Source organism: Lissotriton vulgaris, chromosome 6 (genome assembly GCF_964263255.1).
Source record: "Lissotriton vulgaris chromosome 6, aLisVul1.2, whole genome shotgun sequence".
Taxonomy (NCBI): Eukaryota; Metazoa; Chordata; class Amphibia; order Caudata; family Salamandridae; genus Lissotriton; species Lissotriton vulgaris.
Genome location: NC_141694.1, coordinates 778017032 through 778037341, shown reverse-complemented (window position 1 = coordinate 778037341; position 20310 = coordinate 778017032). Strand labels below are relative to the sequence as shown.

The window sequence follows — 20310 nt, the reverse complement described above, 5'->3', positions numbered from 1 at the left end:
ATCATCATTTTGGATTACAGAGCAAGCTGCTTTTTAATTCACAAAGGTTGTCTTGTTGACTATTAGCTTTATAGCTACAGACGATATATTTCAAGGAGTAGGCTTCATTTTCATTTGAGAATTCCATTTTCCCTTGAACAAGTTTACATGCTTACATTTCTGAAAATATTACAAAGCAAGTAGAAGTAATAACATTTGAAAAACATTTTCCCCTGTCAAGAAATCCCTTCAGCTATGCCATCTACAATTTTTAGTCTGATTCCTTTCACTTTCCATCCTGGAAACAGATTTAATCCGGCACTTGTAGAAGTGAATCTCAGATTGTTCCCTGGGTGGGAATGGGCTGAAGAATTGTTTGGGGACAGTTACAAAGTAACACATTTGGAGGCACACAACTAGTTTGCAGAGCAACAAAGCCCTGTGAAGATCACTTTCCACACAAACAAAAATGTTTGCTCACATTCAATAGTCATCTTTTTCCAAGTGTACATATATGCTTGTTCACATTAGCCTCTGTGCTTTTTTGTGATGGATCGTTCGATGGATGATGCATGTCCTATGGACCAGGCTGTATAGAGCCGTCATTGTGATGGATAAGTGCATGCATTTCCAAAGTACAATACAATATAGTTTTTTTTGTTACTCAAGGCCATACACTTTACTAATACACAGCATAATGTTATACATGCTTTCTGTTAAAGGAATAGGTGATAACACTAATTCACATTAATGTGGTACTTTTAATGATGGCTAAATTAACATGAACTTTTTCAATACAATATGATGTCACTCTGTGATAGAAGAAGCACACTTGTCTAAAATGCACCAAAATGTGTCCTCATTGTGTTGGATAAAAACACACAGTTGTGACACACATCTTGATACGGTCCTCATTGTGACGGATAAAAACACTAACCTCTGTAATAGGCAGCATATTATTTCATGTGGCAGATAAAGGCACACAACATTAGCCCTTGGGGATTTTTTGTGATGGTGATAAATTCATGTCCTACGGACCAAGCCTGCATAGAGCAGTCAGTGTGATGGTAAAATGCATTAATTTCCAAGATAAAATACAATATAGTTTTCTGAGTTACCTAGGATCATACACATGACAACTAAACAGCATATTGTTAAAGCATCTTACTGTTAAAGGAGCTTTCTGTTAAAGGAATATGCGAAAACACTGAATCACATTAATGTGGCATTTTTAATGATAGCTACATTATCATGAACTTGCTCAATGCAACATGATATTTCTCTGTGATAGAAGCACACATGACTAAAATGCCCCAAAATATGGTCCTCGTTGCATTGGATAAAAACATGCAATTGTGACTCATCTTGATAAGGTCCTCATTGTGATGGATAAAAACACCAACCTCTCTAATAGGCAGCATATTTCCTCTGGCAGATAAAGACATTCAAACCTGTCTCACACAATTTAATATGGTCCTCAGTTTAACCCTTAAAGTGCACATAGGAGCATAATCTCAATATCTCAACACAATTCTGTAACATGCGTCATGATGTGCCCTTTTTTGCAATACATAAAAACTCACATGCTATACACATGGTCCCATGAATATTCACCTACCACGATGTAGTCCTCATTCTGATGCATAAAAACATGCATGTGATTTTTTTCTTTCAGAGTGCAGTGTAATAGCACACAGAGTTAAAACATGCAGTGTGATGCTGTTATGAGTTTGATGGACTACTCTTCATAAACAATTCATATTTACTGACACCAGAGGGGAACAGTCTCTCACTGGAATGCAGTCTTAATGAGGAACAGGTCTGTGTCTATGAAGTATCTTAAGGCTGCCTTATGATCGTATGCAAGCACATCACAAATTCTCTGCAATGAATTACAAATGAAGAGGTAAACCATCAGGCAGTTTTAGTGCACCTCATGATATTGCCCTCTTGGTAATGGTTAACCCCTTCCATGCTCATGACGAACCCCAGCCGTCATGCACTACGGTGCTCGTGTGGTGATGACGGCTGGGGTTCGTCACGGCCCGCCCCTGTTCGTGCTGTTTACAGCACACCAGGGGAATCGCGGCCGCATCGAAGGGGTTAAAGCAGGCACATCTTTGTAAAACAGTGCATGAGATTGTCCTCTGTTATACATAGATACTGTCTCATATTACTAACAGAATTCATGATGTGCTACTTAATGTGATGTATCAAGGCAAACAATCTTGTAACACTTAAAGGCATTTAGTGATCATTGTACTTAATAAACCCACATTAATTTGTAATATACAATGTAATATAATCCTATATGTGATGGAAAGAAGTTCATTCTTGGTAACAGTAGTTTAGATAATAGCACAACTCTGCAACCGGCCTAGTGGTGTCGTCCTCGCAGTGCTAGGAAAAAGCTCAGATATGTAACACACAGTATCATACGGTCCTCGTTGCGATGGATAAAAACAAGCAATTGTGATGCATACCAACACTTGATTCAAAGTATAATAGTAGCTCACTTATATAACACCCCAAAACACCTGTAACATTCCAAGCTATGGTCATTGTGCAGGGTATGAGCAAAGCACTGGAAAGATTGTGATTGTGACCCTGCTGTGATTCATGTAGACAAACAGCTTCATACCCTTTAATCATTGGCTCTATTCCCAACACCAAGTGCTTCGTTTATTATCATCATTTTGGATACAGAGCAAGCTGCTTTTTAATTCACAAAGGTTGTCTTGTTGACTGTTAGCTTATAGCTAAGGAGGATGTATTTCAAGGAGTAGCCTTCATTTTCTTTTGAGAATTCCATTTTCCTTTGAACACGTTTACATGCTTACATTTCTGGAAATATTACAAAGTAAGTAGAAGTAATAACATTTGAAAAACATTTTCCCCTGTCAAGTAATCCCTTCACCTATGCCATCTCCAATTTTTAGTCTGATTCCTTTCACTTTCCATCCTGGAAACAGATTTAATCCGGCACTTGTTAGAAGTGAATCTCAGATTGTTCCCTCGGTGGGAATAGGCTCAAGAATTGTTTGTGGACAGTTACAAAGGAACACATTTGGAGGCACACAAATACTTTACAGAGCAACAAAGCCCTATGAAGATCACTATCCACACACAAAAAATGTTTGCTCACATTCAGTAGTCATCTTTTTCCAAGTGTACATATGTACTTGTGCACATTAGCCTCTGTGCTTTTTTGTGATTGATTGTTCGATGGATGATGCATGTCCTATGGACCAGGCTGTATAGGGCCGTCATTGTGAGTGATAAGTGCACGCATTTCCAAAGTACAATACAATATACTTTTTTTTAGTTACTCAGGTCATACACTTTATTAATACACAGCATAATATTATAGATGCTTTCTGTTAAAGGAATAAGTGATAACAATAATTCACATTAATGTGGTACTTTCAATGATGGCTAAATTAACATGAACTTGTTCAATACAATATGATGTTCCTCTGTGATGGAAGAAGCACACGTGTCTAAAATGCACCAAAATGTGTCCTCATTGTGTTTGATAAAAATACACAGTTGTGACACACTGCAATGGATAAAAGCACTAACCTCTGTAATAGGCAGCATAATATTTCCTGTGGCAGATAAAGGCACACAACATTAACCCTAGGGATTTTTTGTGATGTAGATAAATTCATGTCCTATGAACCAGGTCTGCATAGAGCCGTCAGTGTGATGGAAAAGTGCATTCATTTCCAAGATGAAATACAATATAGTTTTTTGAGTTACCTAAGATCATACACACTACAACTAAACAGCATATTGTCAAACCATCTTACTGTTAAAGGAGCTTTCTGTTAAAGGAATATGCGAAAACACAAAATCACATTAATGTTGTATTTTTAATGATAGCTACATTATCATGAACTTGCTCAATGCAACATGATATTCCTCTGTGATACAAGAAGCACACATGCTTAAAATGCCCCAAAATATGGTCCTCATTGCGTTGGATAAAAACATACAATTGTGACACACATCTTGATATGGTCCTCATTGTGATGGATAAAAACACCAACCTCTCCAATAGGCAAAATATTTCCTCTGGCAGACAAATGCACACAAACCTGTCTCACACAATGTAATATGATTCTCAGTTTAACCTATAAAGTGCACATAGGAGCATAATCCCCATATATATAGGAGCAATTGCAAAGCATAAAGGAGCACAATGTTGTGACACACAATATGAAGTTGTTTTTAGTGTCCTGAACAGATGTTCATATGATTGATACACTTATAAAGTTGTGGCAGGGTCTATAATATGTTAAAAATCTCAACACAATTCTGTAACATGCGCCATGATGTGCCCTTTTTTGCATTACATAAAAGCTTACACGCTATACACATGGTCACATGAATTGCCTACCACAATGTAGTCGTCATTCTGATGGATAACAACACTGTTGTGTTTTTGTGTGCAGTGTAATAGCATACCGAGTTAAAAACATGCAGTGTGATGCTGTAATGAGTTTGATGGACTACAGTTCTTAAACAATTCATATTTATTGACACCAGGGAGGACCAGTCTCTCACTGGAATGCAGTCTTAATGAGGAACAGGTCTGTTTCTATGAAGTATCTTAAGGCAGCCTTATGATGCTAGGCAAGCACATCACATATTCTCTGCAATGAATTACAAATGAAGAGGTAAATCAACATGCAGTTTTAGTGCACTGCATGATATTGCCCCACTGGTGATGGTTAAGCATGCACATCTTTGTAAATCACTGTATGAGATTGTCTTTTGTTATACATAGATATTGTCTCATATTACTAACAGACAGCATGATGTGCTCCTTAATGTGATGTATTAAGGCAAACAATCGTGTAACACTTCAAGGCATCTAGTGATCATTGCACTTAATAAACCCAAATTAATTTATAACATACAATGTAGTATAATTCTATTTGTGATGGAAATAATTTCATTCTTGGTAACTATAGCTTAGATAATAGCACAACTTTGCAACAGACCTAGTGGGGTGGTCCTCACAGTGATATACAAAAGCTCAGATATAAAACACACATCATATAGTCCTCGTTGTGATGGATACAAACAAACAATTGTGATGCACACCAAGACTCGATTCAAAGTATAATAGTAGCTTACTTATATAAAACCCCAAAACACCTATAATACTCCAAGCTATGGTCATTGTGCAGGGTATGAGCAAACCACTGGAAAGACTGTGATTGTGACCCTCCTGTGATTCATATAGACAAACACCTTTTATACTACTTTATCATTTACTGGAGAAGCGTGGCTCAATGGTTAGAGCGGCAGACCCTGATGCAGAGGTCTGGCCCGGCACCAGGGTTCAATTCCCGCCTCGGCGGTTCTTGGACTCAATTTCCCCGGACCTGATAATTCTTGCCTCGGTGCCTAGTCTAATCATTGGTCCCACTCTGTGACTCTGGGCAATAGCTTGCTTAATCTCCGCAACGGCCCCAGCAGCGCTTGGATGCCTGGCTTCACCTTGGGGGTGCCCAGGAGTAGACATTTCACAGGAATGCCGGGATGGGTTCCACAGCGGTATGAATACAGCGCTATGAGGCCTCTGGGTAGGAGTGTGCTATATAAATACTATACATTTACATTTACTCAATTCACTACACCAAGTGCTACATTTATTATAATTTTGGATTACATGAGCAAGCTGCTTTTTAATTCACAAAGGTTGCCTTGGGGACAGTTAGCATACAGCTACAGAGGATGTATTTCAAGGGGTAGTCTTCATTTTCTTTTGAGAATTCCATTTTCCCTTGAAAAAGTTTGCATGCTTAGATTTTGAGAAATATTCTGAAGCAAGTAGAAGTAATAACATTTTAAAAACATTTTCCCCTATGGAATAATCTCTTCATCTATGCTATTTCCAATTTTTAGTCTGATTGCTTCCACTTCCAACCCTGGAAACAGATTTAATCTGGCACGTGTTAGAAGTGAATATCAGATTGTTCCCTGGGTTGGGATGGGCTGAAGAAATGTTTGTGGACAGTTACAAAGTAGCACATTTGCAGGCACACAAATACTTTGCAGAACAACAAGGCCCTCTGAAATTCACTAACCCCACACACAGAAGTATTTACTCACATTCACTAGTCATCTTTTTGCAAGTGTAAATGTATACCGGTGCACATTAGCACCTGTGCTTTTTTATGATGGTCGATTGGCTGGATGGTGCATGTCCTAGGGACCAGGCCTGTATAGAGCCCTCATTGTGATGGATGAGTGCATACATTTGCAAGATACAATACAATATAGATTCTTTTAGTTACTTAAGATCATACACATTACTAATACACAGCATAATGTCATAGGAGTTTTCTGTTAAAGGAATATGTGATAACACTAATTCACATTAATGGCTAAATTAACATGAACTTGTTCAATTCAACATGATGTGACTGTGTGATAGAAGAAGCCCACTTGTCTAAACTGCACAAAAATGTGTCCTCATTGTGTTGGATAAAAACACACAGTTGTTATACACATCTTGATACAGTCCTCATTGTGATGGATAAAAACGCTTTACTAATACCCAACATAATGTTAAAGAAGCTTACTGTTAATGGAGCTTACTGTTAAAGGAATGTGCAATAAAACTAATTCACAATAATGTAGTACTTCTAATTAAGCTACATTAACATGAACTTGTTCAATATCACATGGTGTGACTCTGTGATAGCAGAAGCACACATGTCTAAAATGAACCAAAGTGTGGTCCTCATTGTGTTGGATAAAAACACACAATTATGACACACATCTTGATACAGTCTTCATTGTGATAGATAAAAACGCCAACCTCTGTAATAGGCACCACAATATTACTTGTGGCAGATAAAGGTACACAAACCTGTCTCACACAATTTAACATGGTCCTCAGTGTGACCTATAAGTGCACATAGGAGCATAAGCCACCTTTATATAGGAGCAATTGTAAAGCATAAAAGAGCACCTTCTTGTGATACACAAAATATGAAATGGTTTTCAGTGTCCAGAAGAAAGGTTCATATGCTTGATACACATGTAAAGTTGTGGCAGTGTCTACTACATGTTAGAAACACAAAAGAAAACTGTAACATGTGCTTTGCTATGCTCATTTTTGCAATGTATAAAACCTCACAATTTACACACATGGTCATCTGAATTGCATACCACAATGTAGTCCTCATTTTGATGGATAAAAACACGCAAGAGTTTTTTTTCATCAGAGTGTGGTGTAATATCACAGAGAGTTAAATCATGCACTGTGATGTCGTTATGAGTTGGATGGACTAAAAGTCTTAAACAAATCATATTTAGTGACACCAGATAGGACGGACCAATCTCACATGAATACAGTTGTAATGAGGAATTGGTCTATGTCTATTAAGAATGCTACGGTAGCCTTGTTATTGTATGCCAGCACATCACAAAGTCTCTGCGATTAATTACAAATGAAGAAATAAACCAACATGCAGCTGTAGTGCACTGCATGATATTGCCCTCCTGGTGATATTTAAAACATGCACATCCATGTAAAACTATGTGAAATTACCTTCTATGATAAATAGACAATCTCTCATGTTGTAACAGATAGCATGATGTGCTCCTTAATGTGATGTATCAAAACAAGCGACCTTGAAACATGTCATGGCATCTAGTGCTCATTGCACTTGATAAACCCAAATTAATTTGTTACATACAATGAGATATATTCCTATTTGTTATGGAAAGAAGTTAATTCTTGGTAACAGTACTTTAGGTACTCACACAATTTTGCAACAGACCTAGTGGGGTGGTCATCACAGTGATAGGAAAAAGCTCAGTTGTGTAACACACAACATCATGTGGTCCTCATTATGATGGATAAAATCAAACTGCTGTGATGCACACCATGACTTGATCCAAAGTATGATAATAGTAGCTCACATATATAACATACCAACACACCTGTAAAAATCAAAGCTATGGTCATTTTACAGAGCAGGAGAAACCACTGGCAAGATTGTGATTGTGACCCTGCTGGTTCTTTTTTTTTTTAAGGTTTTCAAAGAAAGTTTTATTCGGCTGACGCGTTTCAACCACACTGGTCTTTCTCAAAGCCAATACATACTTGGTGATTATACCATATCACCTATAAACACCAAGCTCACATATGAGTAAACATAGTGAAAAGACTTTGTTGGACCTTGTACGATGCCTAGAACCTTTGGAAGAAAGCCTGGCATTAATAGGTCTAGGCAGCGTAAATAAATTAACACAAGTGCATGATTTACCTTATGCTTTCACATGATCACAAAATATATAGGGTCATCAAAAATTTATATAAATATTTATCTTAATAACAGATAAACATTTAAGTTCTACTAAGTTTCTAAACTTGCATAATTAATGAAAAGCACATACTCGACACGGGTACATTGAGAAACGCCACCCGAAAATAACAAATCCAATGCCTGTCATCCCGGCACACCATGCGCAGCCGCCACGCCGCCCCGCAACCATGACCCTGCTGTGATTCATGATGCTTTTTCAATAAAGCATTTAATAGCGCACAATGTTGCAATATGAAATGTGATATAATCATTTTAATGGACTAAACTATCAAAAACAACTCCTGCTTATCAGCACCTAAGAGGAACAATCTCTGTCAGGAGTGCACTCAGAATTGGATACAGTTCTGCCTCTATCAAGCATCTTAAGGCAGCCTTATGAAATTTTTGTGCAGTGTAATGCCGGCGGTGGGGATTGCGAGTCTTTCAATGAAGGGCTCAGCTCCTTCAATTATGTATAAGTTCCCGATCGAGTTCTTCCTCTGCTGCATCGTCTCTCCCTGGTATGCCAACAATGCGGAAGTCATTGAAATACTTCTGTTCCCCGCCACTGGCATTACACTGCACAAAAATGTCAATGCATCACGGTTTCTGCCAGAAATCATTCGCTTCACATATTATTATTATTATTATTAATGATATTTCTAAAGCGTGAACAAAGGCCCATGGGCGTCTCGGCGCTAAGATATCTGTAATATTTAACCTGAGAGGGGGAGCTGAGTCTAGTGATTAAAGAGCCAGGTCTTAAGTTGCTTACGAAAGGACCAGAGGAAAGGACTGGCTTTAATCAAATGGGGCAGCGTGTTCCACAATTTTGGAGCTGACACCAGGAATCTTCTGTCACCCCAGAAACAGTTTTGGTCCGAGGAACCACAAGATCAATAAGACTTGAAGAACGTAGTGTTCTGGACGGACAATAGGGAATCAGATTTTGGACAAGATATGCTGGTCCCATATTATGCAAGGCCTTGTACACAATACATAGAGTTTTGAATTTTATTCTGTTTCTGATGGGTAACCAGTGTAACTCTCTGATTGTGTCCGAGGCGGATTGATATTTGGGAATTTTTCCCAGTAGCCTGGCAGCTGAGTTTTGTATAATTTGCATTTTGTTTAAAACTCCTTCTTGTGCATTGAGGAATAAAGCGTTGCAGTAATCCAAGGTGGACAATACAAGGGAAGTAACCAGGGTTTTACCAGCTGTATCAGGAACAAAGGGGAGGATTTATTTGATGAGTCTTAGTTTGTGGAAGGCTGAGGAGGTGATCTGGTTAGCGTGTGGATGAAAAGTGAGGCGGTTATCAAAAATGACTCCCAGGTTCCTCACCTTACTGACAGGCTCGGGAGGCGAGCCTAATGAGGATGGCCACCAATTGGATGACCATTCCGGAGTCAGCGGTCCGAAGATGACTACTTCTGTCTTGTCGGAATTTAATTTTAGGCAATTGGAAGCCATCCAGCTCCCAATTGCTACCATGCCTGATTTAAGATCTTCCGCTATTTTATGGCCGTTGTTCTTAATGGCAAGGACCAACTGTGTGTCATCTGCATAGGTAGTAAGGCTCATCCCATGTGCACGAATAACATTGGCTAAGTCCGACACATAGATGTTGAAAAGTGTCGGACTTAGGGATGAGCCTTGAGGTACTCCACATGGCAGGGACAAGGTGGAAGAGTGAAAGGGTCCCATTGTGACCATCTGGGTTCTATTGGCCAGAAAAGAGGCCAGAAGTTTACTGGCATTTTCCTGGACACCCATGTTTTCGACACTATCGATCAACGTAGCATGATTGACCGTGTTGAAGGCTGCCGATAAATCAAGCAGTATCAAGACTGCTGTACCCCCAGCATCGCGGATGGATCTAATATCATCCGCCGCTTTGATCAGAGCCGTCTCCGTCCCATGGAATTGGCGGAAGCGAAACTGGGATTCATCAAGTAAATTATGTTGCTCTAAGAACGCGGAGAGTTGTTGATTCAGAGCTTTTTCAGCTTTTTTAGCCAGTACTGGTAGGCTGGCAATAGGTCGATAGCTCTTAGGTTCTTCCATGTCGAGATGTGGCTTCTTTAAGAGTGGTTTAATGAGGTTTTTTTTTAGAATATCAGGGTAAGTGCCTGTACTAAACACTGCGTTGCAGATAGAGGTGATGGCAGGAAGAACCGTTTCAATAACAGGTAGCAGTACTTTAAATGGACAGGGGTCAAGAGCAGAACCTGATCTAATGGTGGATATAATATCAGCAATCTGGGAACTAGAAATTTCTACGAACTGAGAGAGGATGGGTCCAGTATGGGCGGCGGTCGACAAGTTGGGAGGGAGTTTGGTGTTATTAGCAAAGGCAGAATAGATGTCGTTGACTTTACTAAAGAAGAAGCTGGCTATGGCGTCACAGAGGGGTTGTGAAGGAGGTGGAGTCAGGTTTGTGGATTATCCTGCTAGCTGCTTAGTAGTTTCGTACTGAGCTTTATTGGAGTTTTTGGCCATTTCGATTCTAACGCTAAAGAATTTGTTCTTGGCCTCATTAATCATAGTTTTATATTTGGCTACCGTTTCTATATACTTAATTTTGGCTTCTACAGAGTAGTCTTTCCTCCAGTGCCTCTCCTTATTCCTACACTGTTGTTTTTGTTCTCTTAAGGCCTCCGAATACCAGGGGGCCGACGGGTTAGATCTATTGCGAGACCTTGTTTAACCGGGGCCAGGGAGGATGCCGCCGAGCCCACCCACTCATAGAATTGGGAGGTGGCGGTGTTAGGGTCGGTTGATAGAGGGGGAGTGGATTTGGTTAAGAGAGTTTTCAGGCTGGAACTATCAATGTCATTCCACACCTGGAAGGACTGTTGAGAGTTGGATGGTAGTGTGGAGGCTCCAATGTCTTGAATGGTTAGTGACGCCATGATGGCATGGTGGTCTGACCAAGTAACTGGAAGGATTTGAGAGACTTGTAAATCCTGTGAGTTGGTAAAAATGCCATCCAATATATGGCCCCCATCATGTGTGGATGATTTGACCAACAATGGGAGACCAAAGGTGATCATATCTCCTAGAAGCGCAGCAGTATCTTTGTCCTCTGTTTTGTCAAAATGAAAGTTAAAACCACTGAGGACAGTGAGGGAACTATCAAGGGCTGAAGATTCCAGAATGGACCTGAGGTTGGAAATGAATCCGGTCCTTGATCCTGGTGGACGATACAAAAGGATCCCATTAAAGTTATGGGAGGGAGTCAGTTTGATAGAAAATTGCAGAGCTTCACAGGATGGTAGTGAGATCATGTTGGTTCTGGCGATAAAAGTGTTGCGTAAAATGTCGGCAATCCCACCACCTTTCTTGCGTTGTCTGTCCAGTCTATGGATGGAAAAGCCTTTTGGAGCTGCAATCACTATATCTGGATCGGACGAACTATCCATCCAAGTTTGTCATAAATAGTAAGTCTAAACTATTGTCCTCCATCAGGTCGGCTACGTCCTGTCGGTGTTTCCCGAGCGAGCGGACATTAATAAGGGCAAGTGAAAAAGATTTGGGTGATTTATATAAAGGGGTATCTGTGATTTACAACAGGGACAGAGTACATAGGATGTACATCGTACATGAGGAGAGGAACCATGTGGGGCCCCCATGAGAACCATTCACAAAGCTACAGCTTGAAAGCCATTAACAAGTCCCCCCTGTCATCATCTAATTATTTTGAAGCGTGAATATCATATTGAAGCACCAGCAACCGCCGCAGTCATTTCTGGACACAACAAGAGAAAAAGGACCACACCCCTTAAGTTCATAAGGCATCATCACCCGTGAGAATTCCCTCACCTCAAATGTGAATGACCAAGTCCTGGTCCTGAGGAGAACCCTGAAATCAAATAGGGTTCTGAAATGTGTCGACCCCACCCAGCCAGCAATTATCACCACCAATCAACCGACCCATACCGAGTACAAACAGGACATTTAGGCCTGGTGTAACTGTTTAACTGCTTCGCTGGTTATGGCAGGTGTATGTAGTGAAACACATAACTGAATTGTACCGCTATTGTTCTTTATGTTAAAATAAGGACTGGTCTATTGTTTTGTCATGTTTGGTCATTTCCTAAGTATTTGTTATATGTCCAAAGTACTATCACCATTGTGTTGTTGATATATGTTGGTACTAATTGTTCTTCTTTAAGACATGAAAGAAATATCTATCTTGTTTGTTCCACAAATAAATGAACAAATAACAAGTCTAAGGAAAACAATATAACTACTTGAGAATCTAAGGTGGTTATTTATGAATGTATTTATTCAAAAACGTACGTCCAGACCTTTTTCTTGTTTCCAACTTTCTAAAAAGTGGCATTTTTAAAATTGAGGATTGAAATATGAATTTACCATTCAAGTGGGTTTTAAATTACTCTGATACCATTCATGACTTTCCTACCTGCTCCCAATAAAAAATTAACACTTATTAAATGTAATAAGGTACCCAATGGTATGCTATGAAAGAGGCAGGCCTTGCAATAGTGACTACCAGGACAGGTCAGATTAAAAACTACATGTCCAACTTTTTTAAGTAAACTGCACCTTGCCCTATGTGCTTTTGAGGGCCTACCCTATAGGTGACTTATATGTACTCAACAGAATGGTTTACGCTTGGTAAAAGGTTTATTTTGACAGGTGGAAATGGCAGTTAAAAATTGCACCCACAAGCTGCACTGGCAGACCAGGGACAGGTTAAAAAAAGTCTACTTAAGTGGGTGGCTCAAAAAGTGCTGTAGGGACACTAATAGCATTTAATTTACAGGCCGTGGGTGTACATGCAATATTACTTTACTAGGTACTTGCAAATAAATTAAATGTGACAATGGGGTCTGTAGCCCAATTTTATCATGTTTTAGGGAATGTGAACAAGCAGTTTAGCACTGGTTAGCAGTCCTAAGGCCAACAAAAGCAAATTCAGAAATATAGTGGGGGTGAAGGCAATCAGCTTTGGGGACGACCACTCTAAGGCTGACTGGTCTAACAAGCATTGACTTGTAACACACTCCATAATATTTTTCTCCTGGTGATGTTTAAAGCATGCACAACCCTGCAATACACAGTATGAAAATGTCCTCCGTGATGAATAGGCACCCGCTCATATTACTAACAAACACCATGATGTGGCCCTCAATGTGATGTATCAAAGAACAAAATCTTGTAGCATGCCATATTATCTGTTTCTCAGTGTGAATGGTAAAACCACATGCAATTGTAATATACTAGGTGATATAGTCCTTATTGAATAGAAAAGAAATTCATGCTTGATAACAGTAGCTTTGATAACAGCACAAATTTGCATCAGACCTAATGGTGAGGTAATTGCTATGAGAATAGGGTCAGATGTTTAACACACAATATCATATGGTCCTCGTTGTGATGGATAACAGATCACACTTTTTTGACACACACTAAGATATGATCCATATGATGGCAATAGAAGCACAGACATATCAGGCACCTAAACATGTGTAAAACTCATAGCTACAGAAAGACAAACACCTATGTATCCCCATTTTAAAGATCAAAATAGGTTCAGCTCTACTCTTGCCTTCCATGTCTTATCTGAGCGACCTCAAGCTCTTATGTTGAAGTTGACGTTTAACCAGCTTTTCACAATTTATGGACAGAATTTACTTACAAATTGTCAGATGCCATAATTAGAGTTGAATGAATGGGATACACCTTCACAAACGAGATGGAGATCCCGTCTGCAGTTTTACAAGGGCTACAATGCCTAATCCGGGCCCTACATTTTTTACCACTTTAAGAATATAGCACATGTGGCTGGAAACTGAAAAACAGCTCTTCACTTCGCAAATGTTCAAAATACCAACTGAATTGAGGATGCAGAACTACACAAATTCAAAGGGAAACACAGTGAAAAGATGGATATTTTAGCAGTTAGGAACTATTTTTTAAAGGTATTGTCTAAATAATACACTTATTTGGAATCCAGTATGGTCAGTTAAATATACGCTGGATGATATAAGAAAGCAGTGTTTGCTAAATGCATATGTATTCTGTAATAAATTGTCAGTCACATACGAAAGGGATCCAAATAAAGGCTGTTTTTTTGACAAATATATACTGTACCAAATAGGAAGACACTATATGTAAAATATAATCTGGTCCTCATAAACAGCCTTGTATAAAAACACACACCGGTCCTCGTAAAGCTGTTTGCTGTCTTTATGTAGTGTGTAAAAATGGTCTTCATAACTCTTGGATACGGGACATATGCGGTCCTCATAAGGGGGTTATGTCAGAAAGTCTCAAAACTATTCCCATAATCGTTTTTTGAAAATCTGATATAACTTTCATACTGTCATTATAGTATAAACATAAAATGTATGATCATTTTGATTCTCTGATGATCAGAAAGGGTGGCCCTCATAATGTAGGTTTTTTTCACTGGTCTTCATAGAGTGATATAAACATGTAGGTGTGTGTGTGTGTGTGTGTGATATAGTACGCAAAAGAGTGCTGGCATGGAAGGCCTAGTCAGCATCTTATCCTTCCAACCTTGATGTAGTACGCATGGGAGTGATAGCACGAGTGGCCTAATCAGCATCTTACCGTTCCTAGCTAGAGTGTGCATCAGAGTGCTGGTACGAGGGGCCTAATTAGCATCTTATCCTTCTGAGCTCTATATAGTACGCATCAGAGTGCTGGCACGAGTAGCCTAGTCAGCATCTTACCCTTTGGAGATGGATATAGTATACATTAGAGTGCTGGTACGATGGGCCTAGTCAGCCCTCTGTCTTTCCAAGGTCCATACAGTGTGCTTCAGAGTGCTGGCACGATGGGCCTAGTCAGCATCTTATCCTTCCCTGCTGGATATAGTGTGCATCAGAATGTTGGCACGATGGGCATAGTCAGCATCATATCCTTCCTTCATTGGTATAGTACGCATGAGAGTGATGGCTGGAGGGACCTAATCAGCATCTTATCCTCCCGAGCGTGATAGAGTGTACACCAGATTGCTGGCAAGGGGCCTAATCAGCATCTTATCCTTCTGAGCTCGATATAGTAAGCATCAGAGCGCTGACGCGAGTGGCCTAATCAGCATCTTATCCTTTGGAGCTGGATATAGTATACATCAGAGTGCTGGTACTATGGGCCTAGTCAGCCCTCTGTCCTTCCAAGGTCGATAGTGTGCTTCAGATTGCTGGGACGAGGGTCCTAGTCAGCATATTGTCATTCTGAGCTTAATGTAGTATGCATCAGAGTGCTGGCAAGTGGGGTCTAGTCATCATCTTGTCCTTCCGAGCTGGATATAGTACACATCACAGTGCTGGCACAAGGGGCCTAGTCAGCATCTTATCCTTCGGAGCTGGATATAGTATACAGCGGAGTGCTAGTACGAGGGACCCAGTAAGCCCTCCATCCTTCCAAGGTCGATGTGCTTCAGATTGCTGGGACGAGGGGCCTAGTCAGCATTGTATCCTTCCAAGCTCAATAGAGTGTGCATAAGACTGCTGACACGAGGGGCTTGATCAGCATCGTATCCTTCTGAGCTGGATATAGTACACATCAGAGTGCTGACACGAGGGGCCTAGTCAGCATCTTATCCTTCCAAGCTGGATAGAATATGGATTATAGTGCTGGCATGAGGGGCCTAACCAGCATCTTATCCTTTGGAGCTGGGTATAGTATGCATCAGAGTGCCCGCAAGAGGGGCGTGATCAGCATCTTATCCTTCCAAGCTGGATATAGTACGCATCAGAGTGCAGGCACAAGGGGCCTTGTTAGCATCTTATCCTTCCAAGCTGGATATAGTATACATCAGAGTGCTGGCACGAGGTGCCTAGTCAGCATCTTATCCTTCTGAGCTGGATAGAATATGGATTAGAGTGCTGGCATGAGTGGCCTAACCAGCATCTTATCCTTTGGAGCTGGATATAGTATGCATCAGAGTGCCCGCAAGAGGGGCCCGATCAGCTTCTTATCCTTCCAAGCTGGATATAGTATGCATCAGAGTGCAGGCACGAGGGACCTTGTTAGCATCTTATCCTTCCGAGCTGGATATAGTATACATCAGAGTGCTGGCACAATGGGCCTAGTCAGCATCTTATCCTTCTGAGCTGGATAGAATATGGATTAGAGTGCTGGCATGAGGGGCCTAACCAGCATCTTATCCTTAGGAGCTGGATATAGTATGCATCAGAGTGCCCGCAAGAGGGGCGTGATCAGCATCTTATCCTTCCAAGCTGGATATAGTATGCACCAGAGTGCAGGCACGAGGGGCCTTGTTAGCATCTTATCCTTCCGAGCTGGATATAGTATACATCAGAGTGCTGGCACGAGGTGCCTAGTCAGCATCTTATCCTTCTGAGCTGGATAGAATATGGATTAGAGTGCTGGCATGAGGGGCCTAGTCAGCCTTCCACCAACCCAAGGTTGATACAGTTTGTATCAGAGGGGTGGCACGAGGGTCCTAGTCAGCATCTTATCCTTCTGAGCTCAATAGAGTGTGCATCAGAGTAGTGGCACGAGGGGCTTGGTAAGCATTTTATCCTTCCAAGCTGGATATAGTACGCATTAGATTGCTGGTACGAGGGACCTAGTCAACATCTTACCTTACAAGCTGGATATAGTATGCATCAGAGTGCTGGCATGAGGTGCGTAATAAGCATCTTACCCTTCCAAGCTGGATATAGTATGCATCAGAGTGCTTGCAAGCAGTCCCGGACTGGCCATAGCGGGCACCGGGCAATCCCCCGGTGCGCCGCACCGGTGGGGGGCAGTTTTGGGCCCTTAGGGGTCGTTTTTGTTACAGGGCCGTTTTTGCAGCATAGCTGCAAAATCGGCCCTGTACCAAAATCGGCCGAAAACCGGCCCCGGCAAAGAGCTCGGCGGCACCTCCAACCCCCCAAGTGGGGAGGGGGGGCTGGCCGAGCACTTTGTCAGGGCTTGTTGTGGTTCCCAGTCCGGCCCTGCTGGCAAGAGGGACTTACTCAGCAACTTATCCTTTTGAGCTCAATAGAGTGTGCAGCAGAGTGCTGGCACGATGGGCCTAGTCAGCATCTTATACTTCTGAGCTCGATAGAGTGTGCATCAGAGTGGTGGTACAAGGGGCCTGTTAGACCTGGCACCTTGGCGTGAGTCTCCCTTCCACTTTTTGCTGATGTGCCTCCGATGTTTTGCTGGTTTTCCGATACTCAGGGCACTGCGCCACGGCTGATCCGTGCCGCAGTGCAAGTGCTCCCTACTGTAAATTGTACATGCGATTGGTATCCATGATTGGTTCTTTGGATTTACTGTTAGTCCCTAGTAAAGTGCACAAGAGAGTGCCGGGGCTTGTAGATGCCAATACTGCTGGTGGGCCTGCAGCGCTGGTTGCGCCACCCACCGAAGCAGCCATAAAGATGTGTCTGGAAACTGCGACCGCAGAACCCGCGTGCGGTCTCGTACTGTCACGCTAGCTGGGCAAGTGTCCCCACTTGCCAGCACCGACCCTTCCCTTGACTACATATTAGTCACCCCTATGGTAGGCCTGCGGGCAGGGTGCGTTGTAGGTGTAAGGTAGGACAAGCCCTGATGTGCGTGGCATGTCCTAGTAGTGACTTACAACGAAGACCGTATTTCACTATTGAAGGCTACCTGCTCCATTAGGCCAGACTGAGCTGCGAGGATTATTACACCCTATAATCCCCGCAGGCTCAAGGAGCATGGTAGCGAGTCATGTTTAGTATGCCTGAACTCAGGATGATAAGATATTTCTTGTAGTCAAGTTTATTTTAGTATCCTGGGTTTGCAAATGCTACTTTTAGAAAGTTAGCATTTGCTTGCTTAACCATTTCAGCCGCCTCTGCTGGTATGTGTATCTGACTGTCTGGGATGTGTGAGTGACAGGGCTGGAGGGATGACAGGTGGTGAATGCGCAGATTACACCTTAGTGGGAGGTAGGAGTGCCTCTTGACTCGAACTGTCACTGTGCTCGGCCACCACAATGCTGGCTCCACCCTCCTGGGGAGCGGCGGATGACTCTGCCGGCACCTGGCCCAGGAAGGGCGAAGCCCCCATCAACAAGGTACTCTGGCCACCCCTGTCCAGACAATGCTGGCTCCACCTCCTGTGGGGCGTCTGATGCGCCTGCCCCTCACCCTGAAAGCAGAAGCCGGAGTACACCCGCCGGGGTACTCCAGAACTGAAAGTGGCTATGCAAAGGCCCCCCTGGCCTGCGAGAACAAAAGAACTGGCCTATAAAAGAAGGAGCCCTGCTCCTTGAAAGTTAGATCCGGTTTGGGCCACAGAAGGACTCTGCCCTACGAGAAGGACCGTGAGAGACAAGGAAGGGTGCTGACTCTTGCCTGTGTCTGGTGCCTTGCTGCTGAAGGAGAGGAAGAAGAAAAGACTACGAAAAGACTTTTGCTTTACTTGTGCCAAACTCTGCTGAAGAGATCTCCAAGGGCTTGCAACTGAACTTGCCCCCTGACCGGCGTCCCAGGACCAGTGGACGCTACCCCCTTGGAAGAAAGCGACTGCGGGTGCTGACCATCGCCGCAGTATCGACAGAGGAATCTCCTCTAAGGCATCCACGTCATCCCGACCACCGTGACCGGGGCCCAAAGCAACAGCGAGAGCAAAGTAAGGACCAGCCGCCGCTGGCCCGAACACCGTGACCGCAACTGCACCGGAGCCCGAGAGCAAAGGGAAGGAGGACCCGTCCGGTCCGAGCTCTCGAGGGGACTGCATAGCGAGCAGTCACTCACCTGCAAAGACGGACAGTTGCCCTACGAGAATCCGCAAGGTCGGTAGCCTGCCTGACAGCCCAGCTGTGAGCCCACAGCTGCACCGGCACTTGGCTGGGTGCGTCCTGCACTTGGGGACCGTACTGCCACTTGCCACCGCCGCACAGCCGCCGCCTCCAGGGTCGGAGCGGACGACGAGGAGAGGGCCCTGCCGCCACAGAACACCGCTGCCCCGGATGACCAGTGACCTGCTCGGCTGAAGAGCCGCAACGATCAGCGACCCCGGGAAGGCAACGCGACGTGGGACAGATCCCCTGGAAGCCGCCGGCTCCACAAGAACTTTGAGTAACACCGGCCTACGGGCCTCAAGAGAACTGCATAAGAACTGTGGTAACCCGAATTAAGTAATCTGCAACCGTTTTCATAAAGTACATTGACTGTATTCACAAGCCTGCTTAAAATCTATATAAAGATATATATTTTTACAGAATACAGTCTGGTCTCGTTGTGTGGTGGGTTGGTTGTAAAGGTGTACTGTTGCAAGTGTTTAACCCTATGTGCCCCAAAGATTAGCCTACGACTGCTTAAGCCACACTACCTAGAGGGTAAGCAGAGGTTGTCTGGAAGGTAACCCTCAGCCCTGACGAGGAAGAGAGAGTCCCTGCTTGTCGCTAGTGTTGCACTGCGCCAACTAGAGCCTCCCCCTTCCTACAGGGCCTAATCAGCATCTTATCATTCTGAGCTCGATAGAGTGTGCTTCAGAGTGCTGGCACAACAGGCCTTGTCAGCACTCCGTCCTTCCAAAGTTGATAGAGTATGCATTAGAGTGCTGGCACAAAGGGCCTAGTCAGCATCTTAACATTCTGAACTCAATAGAGTGTGCATCAGTGTGCTGGCACAAGGGCTAGTCAGACCACCTTCATTCCATGGGTGTTCTGGAAATCTTCGGCATGCTGACAACAGCCAGATTGTCAGCAGACTAGCTAGCCTCCCATCCTTCCGAGCTTAAAACATTGTGCCTCAAAGTATTTAACATCTATATGAAGCCCTTAGTTGCAATCATCAAAAAATATAATATCGAAATTGTCAACTACGCTGATGATACTCAGCTGATTTTCTCCTTGGAGGGAGATGATTCAATCTCCCTGGAAGAATTTCACAACTGTCTGCGAGACACGGCGGGAAGGTTGAAGGCTAATTCCCTGCAATTTAATGCAGAGAAAACGGAGGTGTTATACTGCCCTAGGCCTAGGGTGCAAACTCCCTTACCCTG

The 20310-nt window shown here is 42.7% G+C and overlaps 1 protein-coding gene across 3 annotated transcripts in view; it reads right to left on the bottom strand.

Annotated features, from left to right (window-relative positions):
- Positions 1-20310, bottom strand: part of LOC147707978 (amine sulfotransferase-like) — a 453149-nt gene that overhangs the window by 313958 nt on the left and 118881 nt on the right. The gene's annotated exons all lie outside the window — the stretch shown is intronic.